The sequence below is a fragment of the Herpailurus yagouaroundi genome, unplaced genomic scaffold, assembly GCF_014898765.1.
Source record: "Herpailurus yagouaroundi ecotype Mexico unplaced genomic scaffold, PumYag 184, whole genome shotgun sequence".
Taxonomy (NCBI): Eukaryota; Metazoa; Chordata; class Mammalia; order Carnivora; family Felidae; genus Herpailurus; species Herpailurus yagouaroundi.
Genome location: NW_024412415.1, coordinates 3,329,035 through 3,342,452, shown reverse-complemented (window position 1 = coordinate 3,342,452; position 13,418 = coordinate 3,329,035). Strand labels below are relative to the sequence as shown.

At 38.7% G+C, this 13,418-nt stretch overlaps 1 long non-coding RNA gene across 1 annotated transcript in view; it reads left to right on the top strand.

Annotated features, from left to right (window-relative positions):
- Window positions 1–12,840, top strand: part of LOC121041466 (uncharacterized) — a 94,609-nt gene extending 81,769 nt beyond the window's left edge. Inside the window, exon 4 of the long non-coding RNA XR_005795750.1 lies at window positions 12,693–12,840. This is a non-coding gene — a long non-coding RNA (uncharacterized LOC121041466). The remainder of the gene's footprint in view (window positions 1–12,692) is intronic.
- The last annotated feature ends 578 nt before the right edge of the window (window positions 12,841–13,418 follow it).

Sequence of the window (13,418 nt, the reverse complement as noted above, 5' to 3'; positions counted from 1 at the left end):
AATTTTGAAAATTAGCAAACACCAGAGTAGGTAACAGAATTTGTTATATAAATTATGCTATATCCAACTGACAAAAAACTATGCAGCTATAAAATACAATATTGTATAAGATAGTGTATGGTCACATTTGTGGGGAAATACATATATATGTACAAATACCTACAGAAATTGAAAGATACATAACCATACCTTGTATTTTTCCTTCTGAAGAATAGAATTACATTGGTAATATTTCTTTGTAATTCTTTCTAATTATTACATAAAATAATAAAAATACATAGCATGGACAGGCTTTTGTTGTTCCAAGTGTATACTCAAACACACACACACACACACACACACACACACACACACACACAATCTATATATATTATGAAAAACCACAAGTTTGAGATAAAAGTTTCTTTTTCCCTCCCGTTCCAGATCCGTCTTCCTTTTCCCACATGTTGCTCATCTGGAGGTAGTCCTTTCTGCAGCTCTTTTACTCAGAGCTCTGTAAGAGTGCAATGTACTCAACAGGAATCAAAGAAGTGTACCATCCAGGAGACAGATAGCCATTTCCGAGAAAAGAAGCTCTATTTTCACCCTTCCTTGCCCCTCCTCTTCTCTTTATTTGGGTACTTTTGGAGATTAGAGATTTTAATTGTATGACTTGTGAAATGCCGTTTTGCTTCCAACAGCTGTGTTTATGGTATATAATCTATTACCTGCCTATATGCCAACATTTAAAAGCATTCTGATGGATAATGCTCAGCAAGGGATTAATCTTTTCCAGCGTCACCCTCTTGACCTGCAAATGTACATTAGTGGGGGGTATAATGCCTGCTCTGACATTTGTTTGCAATGTATCCAAATACATTCTGGAATGCAAGCACATTCAGGTTTCCTGGCATTGAGACAGACAAGCGAAGTCAGCACTAAGACATATAGTTCCCATATGTCAGGGTTAAGGGAGCTAGGACTTGTGGAGCCTTTCCACTGAACTTTGTACTGCGTACTTTCACATCGTCCTTCCCTCAACATTTCCTCTGCTACACGTCAACCATACCACCTGAAGTATGGTGAGGTCACACGGTAAATAAGATGTACTAGGACACGTTTGGGTCTCCTCTCGTGGGTTCTCTGCACATCATCTGGTCAGGATCAACCTAAAATATAGGTCAGTAGAGGATTGCCTTTGGGGATCTTCCCCACTTCACCCTCCAGTTTATCTGAAATTTCAGTTTCAAATCCTGGCTTGGCTGTCTACCGTCTGCATGAACTGGGATAGATTACTTAATGTTTTCAAGCTCTATGACAGATACAATATTGTTACTATCAGAGGGACTGGAAGAAAATAAAACAAATTGTGTAGGTAAACTGGTATAGACCTGAAACGTAAGAATTGTTCTATGCATGTTTGTGGAGAAAAAATAACATCTCATGTTTTAAGACTGATTGTTTAGAGTCATAAAGGAGTATTTTGTTGGGTGTTGATGATTTCTCTGTTAAGATAAAACTATTCTTGGGAGGAGCAGTACTATGAGCTGGGAGTAGCAGACAATTAATTTAGGTTAATTGACAGTTCCTTGAAACTAATAAGACCCACTGGGGAGGGATCACAAAGTGAGTATGGAGCGGGATCAAAGAAGCACACTTTTCCATTCGTCAATAGATCCAGTCTTCCACCATCAGTTAAAATCATTTAGCCCAGGTAATGTTTTCAGTAAGGCTTCTACTAAATATAAGCAATAAATTTTCTCTGTAAAAACAATTTACCTGCTATTTTATTTACAGATATCTAGCTTTGTGACTTGTAAGCAATTTTAATCTCTTTTTAAAATAATTTTTTAATGTTTATTTGAGAGAGAGAGAGCGCGCGAGCGCACGTGTGCGCGCACAGGGGAGGGGAAGAGGGAGAGGGAGACACAGAATCTGAAGCAGGCTCCAGGCCCTGAGCTGTCAGCACAGAGCCCGTCGCAGGGTTCAAACCCACAAGCCGTGAGCTCATGACCTGAGCTGAAGCCAGATGCTTAACCGACTGAGCCACCTAGATGCCCTTAATCTCTTTTTATTAAACAATTCAGAAGAAGAATTGGGTATAAACAACACTAAAAATTTAGGTCAAACTGTAATGGTTTTTCCTCCTTTAAGTCAGTTTTGGAGTTTGAGCTTGACCTTTCTAGTTACAAGACTTAAAAGGGGAATGGAGAAAGCCTAAACTTTGAGATCATCCAGACCTTGGATCAAATCATGCTATCACCTTATTAGGTGAGTAATTTGGTTCAAGTTCCTTAATCTTACCTCTGTTTCCTTGTCTGTTAAATGGCGATAACAGTATCTGTTTAAGAGCATTGTAATAAATATTGGATGAGATGAGACATGGAAGATGCATGTTTTACAGAGGTTGATGTGTTGACTGGCAAAAATGGTAGTCATTATTATCTTGTTATTTTGCTAGCTATGGTCATCATTCACACTCAACAGGAATGTTTTGAGGGGGGGAAGGAACCCCCATGGGTTACCCCAAGTGTGAGGTCCACTCTAAAATCGTGGTCTGAAGTCGTAATCAGTTCACTAGAGGGACTAAAAAGAGATGGCAATTGTGAATAATTATAAATGCTAAGTATTATTTTCTGCTTAGAGAGAATTTCAAATTTTAATTTATTTTTGAGAGGGACTAACTTCAACACGGATCACTGAATATGAATACTGCACTATGTCAATGTCCTCTAGCCAAAGAACACCAGGAACACACCTCTAGAGAAATAAAGTTTGATTTATTGGCCCATTGCAATGAGGGAGACCACACTATGGACCTCTAAGAATGATGGCATTAGGAAGGACTCCTGGGCTTTGAGCTTGCAGTAGGTGATTTGGGGGGCAATTTCGAGGAAGTGGGGCCTTGTGTTGGATTAGATGCTGTTAGGAGGTGGGTATGACTGGGTATTTTAAGAAATCCTGTACAGAAGATAGAAGGCCTAACGCAAGTCAAAAGGACAGGCAGTCATATCAGCCAGAATATTCTTGGTGGTTTTGTGGTTGAGTCTTTAGTGAGAAGTTTTCTTTTTGTCTTGATTCATTGTGGTCATAGAGTGGCCTTGTCCAATGATCCTGTGCTGTGAAATTGTTTATGTTCAACAGAAGAACGCCACAGCCTGGCTGTGAGTGCTAGGACGGGTCCTGGCAACATTAAAACCTGATAAGGGGTGCTTGGGTGGCTCTGTAGGTTGGGCGTCCAGCTTTGGCTCACGTCATAATCTCAAGGTTTTTGAGTTGGTGCCCGGCATCAGGCTTGCCACTATCAGTTCAGAGCCCACTTTGGATCCTGGGCCCCCATTTCCTTCTGCCCCTTCCCCACTCATGCTCACTCACTCGCACGCGCTCTCTCTCAAAAATAAATAAACATTTACAAAAATACTTAAAAAAAAAAAAAAAAGACCTAACTGATTTTGCCAGGCCAGTTCCCTGCTGCCAGGGGCTGCTTTCTCTTTCAGTTTCTCATTCTCCAAGAGTAACACTTACAGGTCAAGGAGGCATTCCCAACCAGCTATTTCAAGTTGAACACCTGACAAAAGTTGTACCAGCATCAAAATTTCCCAGACTTCATTCAGTGCCCCACTATATAGTTAACTTAATATTTTTAACCATTTCCATTCTAAATTAAATGAATATATTCTATAATGAAACTTCATATCATTACTGCAAATGGACATTAATATTACTCAAAATAGGTAAAAATAAAATAAAATAAAATCTGGGATAAAATAAAATAAAATAAAATAAAATAGATAATATAATAAATTTTAGCTGGATGACTTTGCCTGTTGAAGGTTCAGAGGCTGAAGCCCAGTCTCTCTTTGTTTTAAAGGGAGCCTTGAACTCGTAGACAGATGTAAAAACTATAACCAAACTGAGGTTTTGTACTTGCTATAACTTGAAAGACTGAAAAATAAGCAAAAACGAAATAAATGTATTGCTATGGTCACCGCTCTTTAATACCAAGTCTGCCTGCTACCTAACACAATCGGACTTGCTACCTACTTTATCATAATTGTATACACTTCTTTCATTTTGAGAAACACCAGCCTGAACATTCTGAACATCTGACTGGCTCTTTTTGTCTGAAATATCCAGGAAAAAAATTTGTCTTTGGTGATTCGTAACAGTTGCCTTATTGAGAACAGGGTGCCTCTATGACTTGAAATCATGAGTTGCTCTAATCCATTTCATTAACTGTTTAACACAGTTATTTTGCCCCTTGAGAGAAGGACCTTGTATGCTGCCTGGGGATTTACATAAAACTTGGTTTCTAATATATACCATCTTATAACTGCTTTTTGTTTACAATTGTCCATGCAGCAATTTCTAAAGGAGAAAGATCGGATAGTGAAAAAAAAAAAAAAAAAAAAGAAAAAGAAGCCAAGAAACAGGACACTTGAGTCCCCCCTTTTAATAAGTATCACTGTGACATTGGGCACATCATTTGCTTTCATTTTTCTCATCACTAAAACGAACAGAGAAACTCCAACTCATGTCATTGTTGCAAGGATGAAATAAAATGATACGCTGAATAATAATATTATTTACTAATAAGAATCAGCAGTCATGTACTCTCACAGCTTGTGTTGTGCTCATAGGCGTATAGCCCTAGAACTGTCTTTCTGCGAAAGAGTCCATGCAGCAGTTTTGACCACCCAATAGTTAATCTTAAGCACGTAACTTTTCACGATCATCTAAACTTTAGTTGTGGATTGTGGATTGAATGCTAAGTTGTTTTCCTTTCTTTTGAACTTTGAAGGCCTTTTTCCAGATGCTGTCATGTGGCACACTGCTTGTGCTGTAGTTACTGATGATTTTGAAAGCTCATTCCATCCGAGATGCTCACCACCCCACAAGGGACCCAGAGTCATGAGCCTTCCCATATGTTTCTCCATCCAGTTCTGTTGCTGCCTTGCCTGCATAACAAATATAAATATGGTTCTGGACCTGGATTTCTCCCAGATGAGCAGACTTCAAAGCATGTGTGAGGTCTCCAGGAGAAGACTTTGTCTTTGTCCATCTGTATACCCATTGCCAGCTATAGGTCTGGTTTTCTTAGCAATAGAATGATTAAAGGTGGTGGCAAAGGTAGGGAGAAAGTGCTTTGGATAGAGCCGAAAGCAAGTAGAGGAAGCAAGACAAAATTAAATTTTCCATCTGGAACAACAAATTAGGTTGAGAATGACAAATTTAGTGCAAGTTGCAGGTTAGCAGTGACATGGTATCAACACGTATACTGTAACTTTGCATGTCATTATTTAACATGCTAATATATCACTATTATATGCTCATTACTGGCAGCAGCATCACACTGAGCAAGAGATCATTATTTACTCGAGGGCCATGTCAGTGACTGATGAGGATTGTATAATGCAGCAGCTATCCTAGGTTTTTCATGATGGAAATGAAATAAGACTTACTATTTTACGCTTGCGTAGAAGTTAAACTTGAGACATGATGGAGTGAGGTAGAAAGGTCTTCCGGTTCTTTTGTGGGGGCTTTAATATCATTCCAGTCTGAGTACATAAAATTCATCTGCATTATCCTTCCCCTTACGAGTTTCACTTTGTCTCCCCCTATCATCTTTCTTTTATTTTTAAACTCTTTTTCCATTTTTTGCCTTTTCATGGTTTTTATTTGTTTGTTTGTTTGTTTTTTTCCCTTATAGTCTCTTCCCCTTGGACTAAGGAGTATTCCCGTATAAGTACTCCATTTCTTTCTATTCTTAAACAACCTACAAGCATTCGTTGACTATCTATTAGGAGATCAGTGCTCCCCAGTTATGGCATTTTATTCATGGCTGTTGAATCTAAACTGTCTTCCTTCAGAGATTGTACATAATGAGATCATGGGATGGATGGCTTGTTTTAATGTAATGGTGCCTCTTGGTAGGAGGTATGACGAAGGGCAAAAAGTAAGAGCCAATAGAAGGAAAAGTTCACCAGACTGTGACCTTGTAAGCAGGGCTCATTAGCTTTCTCATGTGCCATTTTGTAGCAGGGTGCCTTAGAAGGTGCTTAATAAATAATGCTTACGAAAAGAGAGTCATTTGCATTCCATGGAAGATGTTCACTAACAGTTTGTAGAATAAACAGATCAATGAATGGATTGAATAAATGATCGCGTTTGTTTACCTACCCTTGTTTAGAGCGTAAGTAAATGTGAGAGAAGTTGAGGGAAATTTGGAACTAATTATGTCAAAGCAGTCTTTCTCTTATTGCTAGCTGTTAACTGATGGGGATATGAAGCAATCTATTCCATTGGTTTAGGGAGTGACATGATTAAAGATTACATTTGAGTAGTAAGTAACAGTTTACTTATTACCACAGATTTAGGGAATCTGGTATCCTCTTCTTCATCTTCTTGATCATATTTCTCTATGAGAAAAATGAGACTTGTCTAGAAAAACATATTTTCTAGGACAGTATTTCTTTTTACCGTTTGTGTATTATCTTCTGTTAGAAGTACACGAGTTGCAGATTTGCTCTTAGGATTAAGGTCCCGTAGAGTTGGATGGAGGGTAGCCAGGACCATGTGGAAAGCTCAGAATCAAAGTCCTGTAAGTCCCTTTTCAACCTAATATCTACTAATTCCTGTTAGGTCACTTAAACTGAAACTCAAGTAGAAAAATTTAATATGGTATATAATGTTGGCACGCATTTCAAATATTTACTGATTTACATTTTTTCCTTTTATTGGTTATTTTACTTTAACATGTTTTCAATTTAATATTCATGTGTAACCATTTCTATATTGTTTATTTTTTTGGCCTCATTACTATGATCGTCCCCACAGTAAAATTTTTCAGTGTTGATTCATCTAAATGTTTATTGATATTACTGCCATCAAATCTTAATGGAAATACTCTTTTTATTTGAAAAAGCAATATGTGTCAAAAAGCAAATGATTAATGGATTATAAACAGGTTAAAGAAATATATTATTCATTTTGAAAAATGCAAATTTTTACTGCCCTCCATGGATTTACTGACAATACTTCCTGCTTAAATTTTACTACTGGAATAAAAATCTTTTTTTGTTGTATTTAAGAATCTAGTGAGCACTTAGCCATATTTGAAGAAAAAACAACTCTTCTTAAACTATTAAATAAAGATATTATACCCTTTTTTATTGAATGACAAGGAGGCAATATGCAGTTTTCTTTAGCTCACCTTGCAAAACGCTATTGGGGCACGTTAATTCATCTCACAGTACATGGACACGCGGAGGACCAAGGCGATGATAAAACCTGCCTGTAGAAAGCTTGCCCTGCTAGTGAGGTACATTAGAGGTAAACATCTGTTCCCTACTTCTGCCATGGAATCCTTGCCAATAAACCATATCAGACAGATGATCTATACTACTCATTATTTATTTGATTCTTTTGAAGGGTGGTGGGAAGATGAGGTCTAAAGTAGCCATTAGACAAATTTGGGCTCCAGTGTGATTTTTCACATAAAAACTTCAGTGAATCCAACTCATCACTCCTATTTCCCCCAACCCTTTTGATTTTTGTAGTAAAACACATTTTGGCAGTGGCACTTTTTAGGCCTTTGTCTCACAACCCAACTGAAATTTATTTATTTATTTATTTATTTTTTATTTTTTTTTTTAAATTTTTTTTTCAACATTTATTTATTTTTGGGACAGAGAGAGACAGAGCATGAACGGGGGAGGGGCAGAGAGAGAGGGAGACACAGAATCGGAAACAGGCTCCAGGCTCTGAGCCATCAGCCCAGAGCCTGACGCGGGGCTCGAACTCCCGGACCGCGAGATCGTGACCTGGCTGAAGTCGGACGCTTAACCGACTGCGCCACCCAGGCGCCCCCCAACTGAAATTTAAAGAGAGCACCGTCCATGTATTTTGTTCTTATTTATGATTAATTCATCCATATAGTATTTTGTAAACATCAGCATGTCCAGAAACTCACAGGACTCTTCATTTATAAATATAGAAGAAACCTTCCTTGGTCACAAATAAATTAAGTTGTCCTTAGGAAGGTGAACTTTGACTCCAAATTATAAAATAATAATGATAGCAGATTCTAAATATGAAAGGCCTTGATTATAATACTTCAAGTACAACAGATATTAATGTAAGGCTCTAGGCTTTGGTTAATTTGGTTAATTTAATATATTTAATCTATATATACAGTATAATATAGGTTAACACCAATCATCCAAAAGCTATGATTATTTTTGAGATAGACCAAACCTAGCATGGGATTTTTGGATAGTTTTCTTTAATACTTTGGATTTATATAGAGGAGATTTTCTTTAAAATTCACTAAGGATTGAGGTGCCTGGTAGCTCAGTTGGTTAAGCGGCAAACTCTTGGTTTTGTCTCAGGTAATGATCTTGGCAGTTCTTGGGCCCGGAGCCTGCTTGGGATTCTCTCTCTCTCTCTCTCTCTCTCTCTCTCTCTCCCCCCCCCACTTTGCCCCTCCCCTGCTCACACTGTCTCTTCTCTCTCAGAATAAATAAATAAACTTAAAAAAAACTCACTAAGGATGTGTATCTGTCAGTATCTAATAAAAAAAATAGAAGCCATGTAAATATTTCACTGGAGAGATTTACTATAGGACTCAGGTACTTAGATCTTGAACAGCAGCAAAAGGAGAAAGGGACCATGGATGTAGCAGAGAGATAATGAGTGTGGGAAGCAGCTATTGACCCTAGGGCGTGGGGGGTGCTCGGGAGCAGATGGGGTTTTCAGAACCTTGAGAAGGGATGATGTGGAAGAAGGGTCATTATATCAAGGAGTTTCTCTTTTAAACAGGAAGTGTTGCCCAACTCCCCAACTCCAGAGCTTGTAGGAGGGGCCTACAGAGCTAGGACACAGCCACTGGAGAAGGGGAGGACCTGTGTGGAGCCCGTACCTCTGAGGATGGGCTCTACAGCTGGTTCTCAAGCAGGTTGCTGGAATGAAGGGCCACTGTGCAGGCAACTCAGGCAGTTCTAGCAAATAAAACAGGGATGAAGTCCCTTCCCCCAGCCGCTTGTCTTCACACCCTCCCTAGTGCCCCTTATTAGCAAAGCTTAATCGATGAGGAATAATTTATGGAGTCCCAGAAGCAGTGTCACAAAGCAGAGAGAGTGACAGCTGATAACAGCAGAATAACTGAATTGGGACTGGTATCACAAACACCTTAGCTGTAGATCTGTTTTATAGTGAGAATAACCGTGCTACATGAATGTCTTTGTAGGTTTCCTTTTTAAAAATATATGTTTTCTTAGATTGACACAAAATTTTATGTCTTAGGGACATGTGCTAAATCCCAAATCCAGGTAGCTGCCTTTTGTTACCTTGCTGCACCCTGCAACAGACCCTTCACTTCCAAGACGTACATCCTTATGGACACGCAATGCTCAGTTTGACCATGGAAATAAAAGCACAGTGTTGCCCTAAACTCATTGTCTGTATGATCTAAATGTATTTTAAACACTGGCTAGCTGAAACATAAGTTCAGAAATGGGAAGTATGGGCTTCCCAATAAGCGCTGGTCCTTGACGATTTTCAGAACTTTCAAAGACCAGTTTCGTGCCAAGGTGGTGGCATCCAGCCAAGGAGCAAGCAGGGTTCATCACCTGGATGCCCCATGGAGTTTGTAGGGAAGCAGTCTCATCTTTCATCACCTTCTCCTTCCTTGGGCTCCAGGTACTTTGAAAATTACTTCATTTGTTATTAAAGGAATTCCTTACTACTTTTCCCCTATGTGTTTGCATGATATTTTATACATACCTAATCTGCTTTACTTATTTAGTCATCTAAAATAAATTTGGCTTTTTGAAAGGCCCCTAAAGATAATTAAATAAAATTATTAAGTTCTGATTTTGTAAATTTACGTTCTTTAGATAGTGCAGATTTTCAGATATAAGAGCAAAATGGTAAGTTAAAAATGGAAATACACTGAGAATAGGTCAAAAACTGTAGGTAAACAGTAAAGGCAGTTGGCTAGGACTCAAGAAGAGGTGTTTAAAAATAATAAAGGGGGGGGGGGATGAGCCAAACTGGTGAAGGGCAGTGGGAGATAGAAGCATCCAGTTATAAAATGAGTAAGTCACAGGGATGAGAGGCACAGCATAGGGAATATAGTCAACGGTATTGTGATAGTGTTTATTGTGATAGATGATGGCTACACTCATAGCATAACATATAGAGTTGTCGAATCGTTATGTTGTACACCTGAGACTAATGTAATGTGTGTCTACTCTACTTCAATTAAAAATAATAATACTACTCTTAAACAGAGATCTAAATTCTGCCACTTTCTGGCCAAAGCCCTGGGTCAAGATTCTCGACCTAACTAAGCCTCAGTTTCTCATTAAGAATACTGTTAGTATCTATTGCAGAGAAGTATGGCGAAGACCGAATGAGACTGTATATGAAAAAACTTAGCCTAGTACCTGGTATACTATGAATAATCCTATACTCTTATAAGCATCATTCTTTGATTAAATGTGATGAAATGGCTCTTACTTCCTCCTCACTCTATGTAAAATGTATAAGAACTTAAATTCAGTTTTCTTTCAACTATAAGCTCTCAAAATAGTTGCTTTTGTTCTTTGCAACTTTGACTTTTTATTTGAGGTGCTTTTTGAGCGGGGCGCCTGGGTGGCTCAGTCGGTTGAGCATCCGACTTCAGCTCAGTTCCTGATCTCACAGTTTGTGAGTTGGAGCCCCGCATGGAGCTCTGTGCTGACAGCTCAGAGCCTGGAACCTCCTTCGGGTTCTGTGTCTCCCTCTCTGTCTGTCCCTTCCCTGCTCATGCTCTGACTCTCTCTGTCTCTCAAAAAAAATGAATAAATGTTAAAAAAAAACTTTAAGTGCTTTTTGAGTTATTTTAAAGGTATTTTAGAAAATATTACTATCTCTAGATTTTTTTTTTCCTCCATAAGAGAAATTTAGGACAGCAGATTGATGCTGGGGAGAAGGAAATCTGAAGGCCTATGGGCTAAGACCCCAAGAGCCCCGTGACTTAACAAAGGCAATCTGCATTACACAATATCGTACATCCCCTAATCTCAGAGCAATGAGCTAGTGCATAAGAGCAAGGCAATCTGGGGTGCTTGGGTGGCTCAGTCGGTTAAGCGTCTGACTTCAGCTCAGTTCATGATCTCACAGTTTGTGAGTCTGAGCCCCGCATCGGGCTCTGTGCTGACAGCTCAGAGCCTGGAGGCTGCTTCGGATTCTGTGTCTCATTCTCTCTCTGCCCCTCCCCCACGTGTGCTCTGTCTCCTTGTGTCTCTCAAAAATAAAGATGTAAAAAAAATTTTTTTTAAAAGAGCAAAGACAGTTTACTTTAGGGAGCCTTGTTCAATTTAGTCTAACCTACCTCCCCCCTTATTTGTTCATGATCTGGTGACTGAGTTATTCTGAGCACTATAGAAACAGGTGAAAATGAACCATGACCATTAATATTATTTTGTTTCTTTTCTCCTTTTTGTTTTTTTTTTGGAAACCTGAAGGATCCTTTTTGTAATGGAAGATTTAAAAGTTGAGATGTAACTTAAAAGTCAATGAATTTGGAATTTTGCCATGATCTTTGTTTCAGTCATATTTGTTCTGGGTCTAACCATTTAGAGGCTAATGGAGAAGAGGCTGATCCTTCTCCCCTGGGCCTGTCGAACTAGGCATACCCCATTACCTGCCTCCCCAGCATTTTTTAAGCCCTTGTTTTAAATTACACTCAAATGTCTCCTCCTACCATGACTCCTTGCTGTAACCCAGATGCTTTTCCCCATGTGTAGACCTCTGTCTCACTTGCATTGGGGTTACTTCTTTCATGTCTGCTTCCCTGTTGGACCATAAGCAGCTTGAAGACAGTTTCAAGTAGGCTTTAGTGTATTTAGTACTTCAGAACCTAGCTGTGCCTACCACATAGTGGGTGCTTAGTAAAGGATATATTCATAAGCAGATGAACATGGTTCAAATGGCTGAGCGTGGAGTAAAGTCTAGAAGGAATTGGGAAATGGGAAAAATAAGAAACATTGGAGTTGAAAAGACTATTACGTAGCTGGATTAAAAAAAAGATCCATAAAACTATGTTGGGTGTAAACGGAGATAGGCATTAGAGGATTTGTGAAGATAAGTTAATAGGATCTAGGTTTTTACTTATAAACATATTTTTTTCTGGCCCTAACCATATTCAGTGGTCAAATATAGGTCAAGGTAATTACAGAATTTTTTTAGTAGGTCACCAAGGAATCGGAAGGTTGTTCAGAGCAGCAGTTTCAAGTTTGACCACACTTTGCTGATTAAAATCTTGTAAGAGATAACAACACAGTACATAAAAGCATGAAGAAAAAATTTTAAAATACATGTTAATACTACATGCAACTTAAGAAGTACTTACAGAATCTGAACAATAAGTGTCACAAGTATCATAAAAGAATATGCATTGAGCACTGGGTGTCATACGTAAGAGATGAATCACTGGGTTCTACTCCTACAGCCAAGACTACGCTGTATGTTAACGAACTTGAGAATAAAAAAAAAATAAGTATCCAAGTTTTGTGTCTAGAAAAAACAGCTTGGAAAAATATATAGTAAATTTTTTTTGGTAAAATTTCAAATTTCTTGCCTAGACATACAAGATCCTTTACAATGTGCCTACTCCACTCCCATCCCTACCCATCTCTCCAACATCATTTCTTTCTACTCTCTTCCAGACCTCACTGAGGGTGTCACCATTCCCTACCAGCCTTTTACATACATGTCCTTCTATACCTGCCATCCTTCAGCCTCTGCTCAAATGTCAGCCCTTCTGCAGAGCCTTCTCTGGTGAGTTAAATTCCAGTGTCTGTGCTCTTGTGGTTAACCGTGTTCGATTTACCCCTCCGTCTCTGCCATACAAGAGAGCGTGTCCTGGAGATTAGAGGCCATGTTACAGTTGTGTGAATATTTTCACCACCTAGGATCATGGCTACTATAGAATATGTTTTCAGTGAATAGATTAATGCTAAGTGAGATTTCAGGAACTTAACGGAATAAAAAATGAATTGAGGAAATGTCGCTTTTAAAGATTGGATGTGAATATGTTACATTTGTCGTGGGAAGGAATAACCTAGGAAGAAGAAATAAGAAGAAAATAGGCCCAGCAAACAGCTGAAGCCTCAGAATCAGAGGGCAGGCCTGGGCTGCAATATAATTTTGCCACGATATAAATCTCATGCGGTGATAAACCCAAGAAGATGTACAACACAGCTTTCACAAATCAACATTTTGTAGGTATATGAAAGACCCATTTGGAGTTCAGGCCTACCAGTTCAATACCTTTTCCCTCAATAACCATAGCAAGCAAAGGTATTTAACTTCATGAATTATAAAATGACAGGAAACATTTCTGTATTGGTTGTGGATTCAATCCCACAACAGGTTCAAAAGTTCAGAAGCAG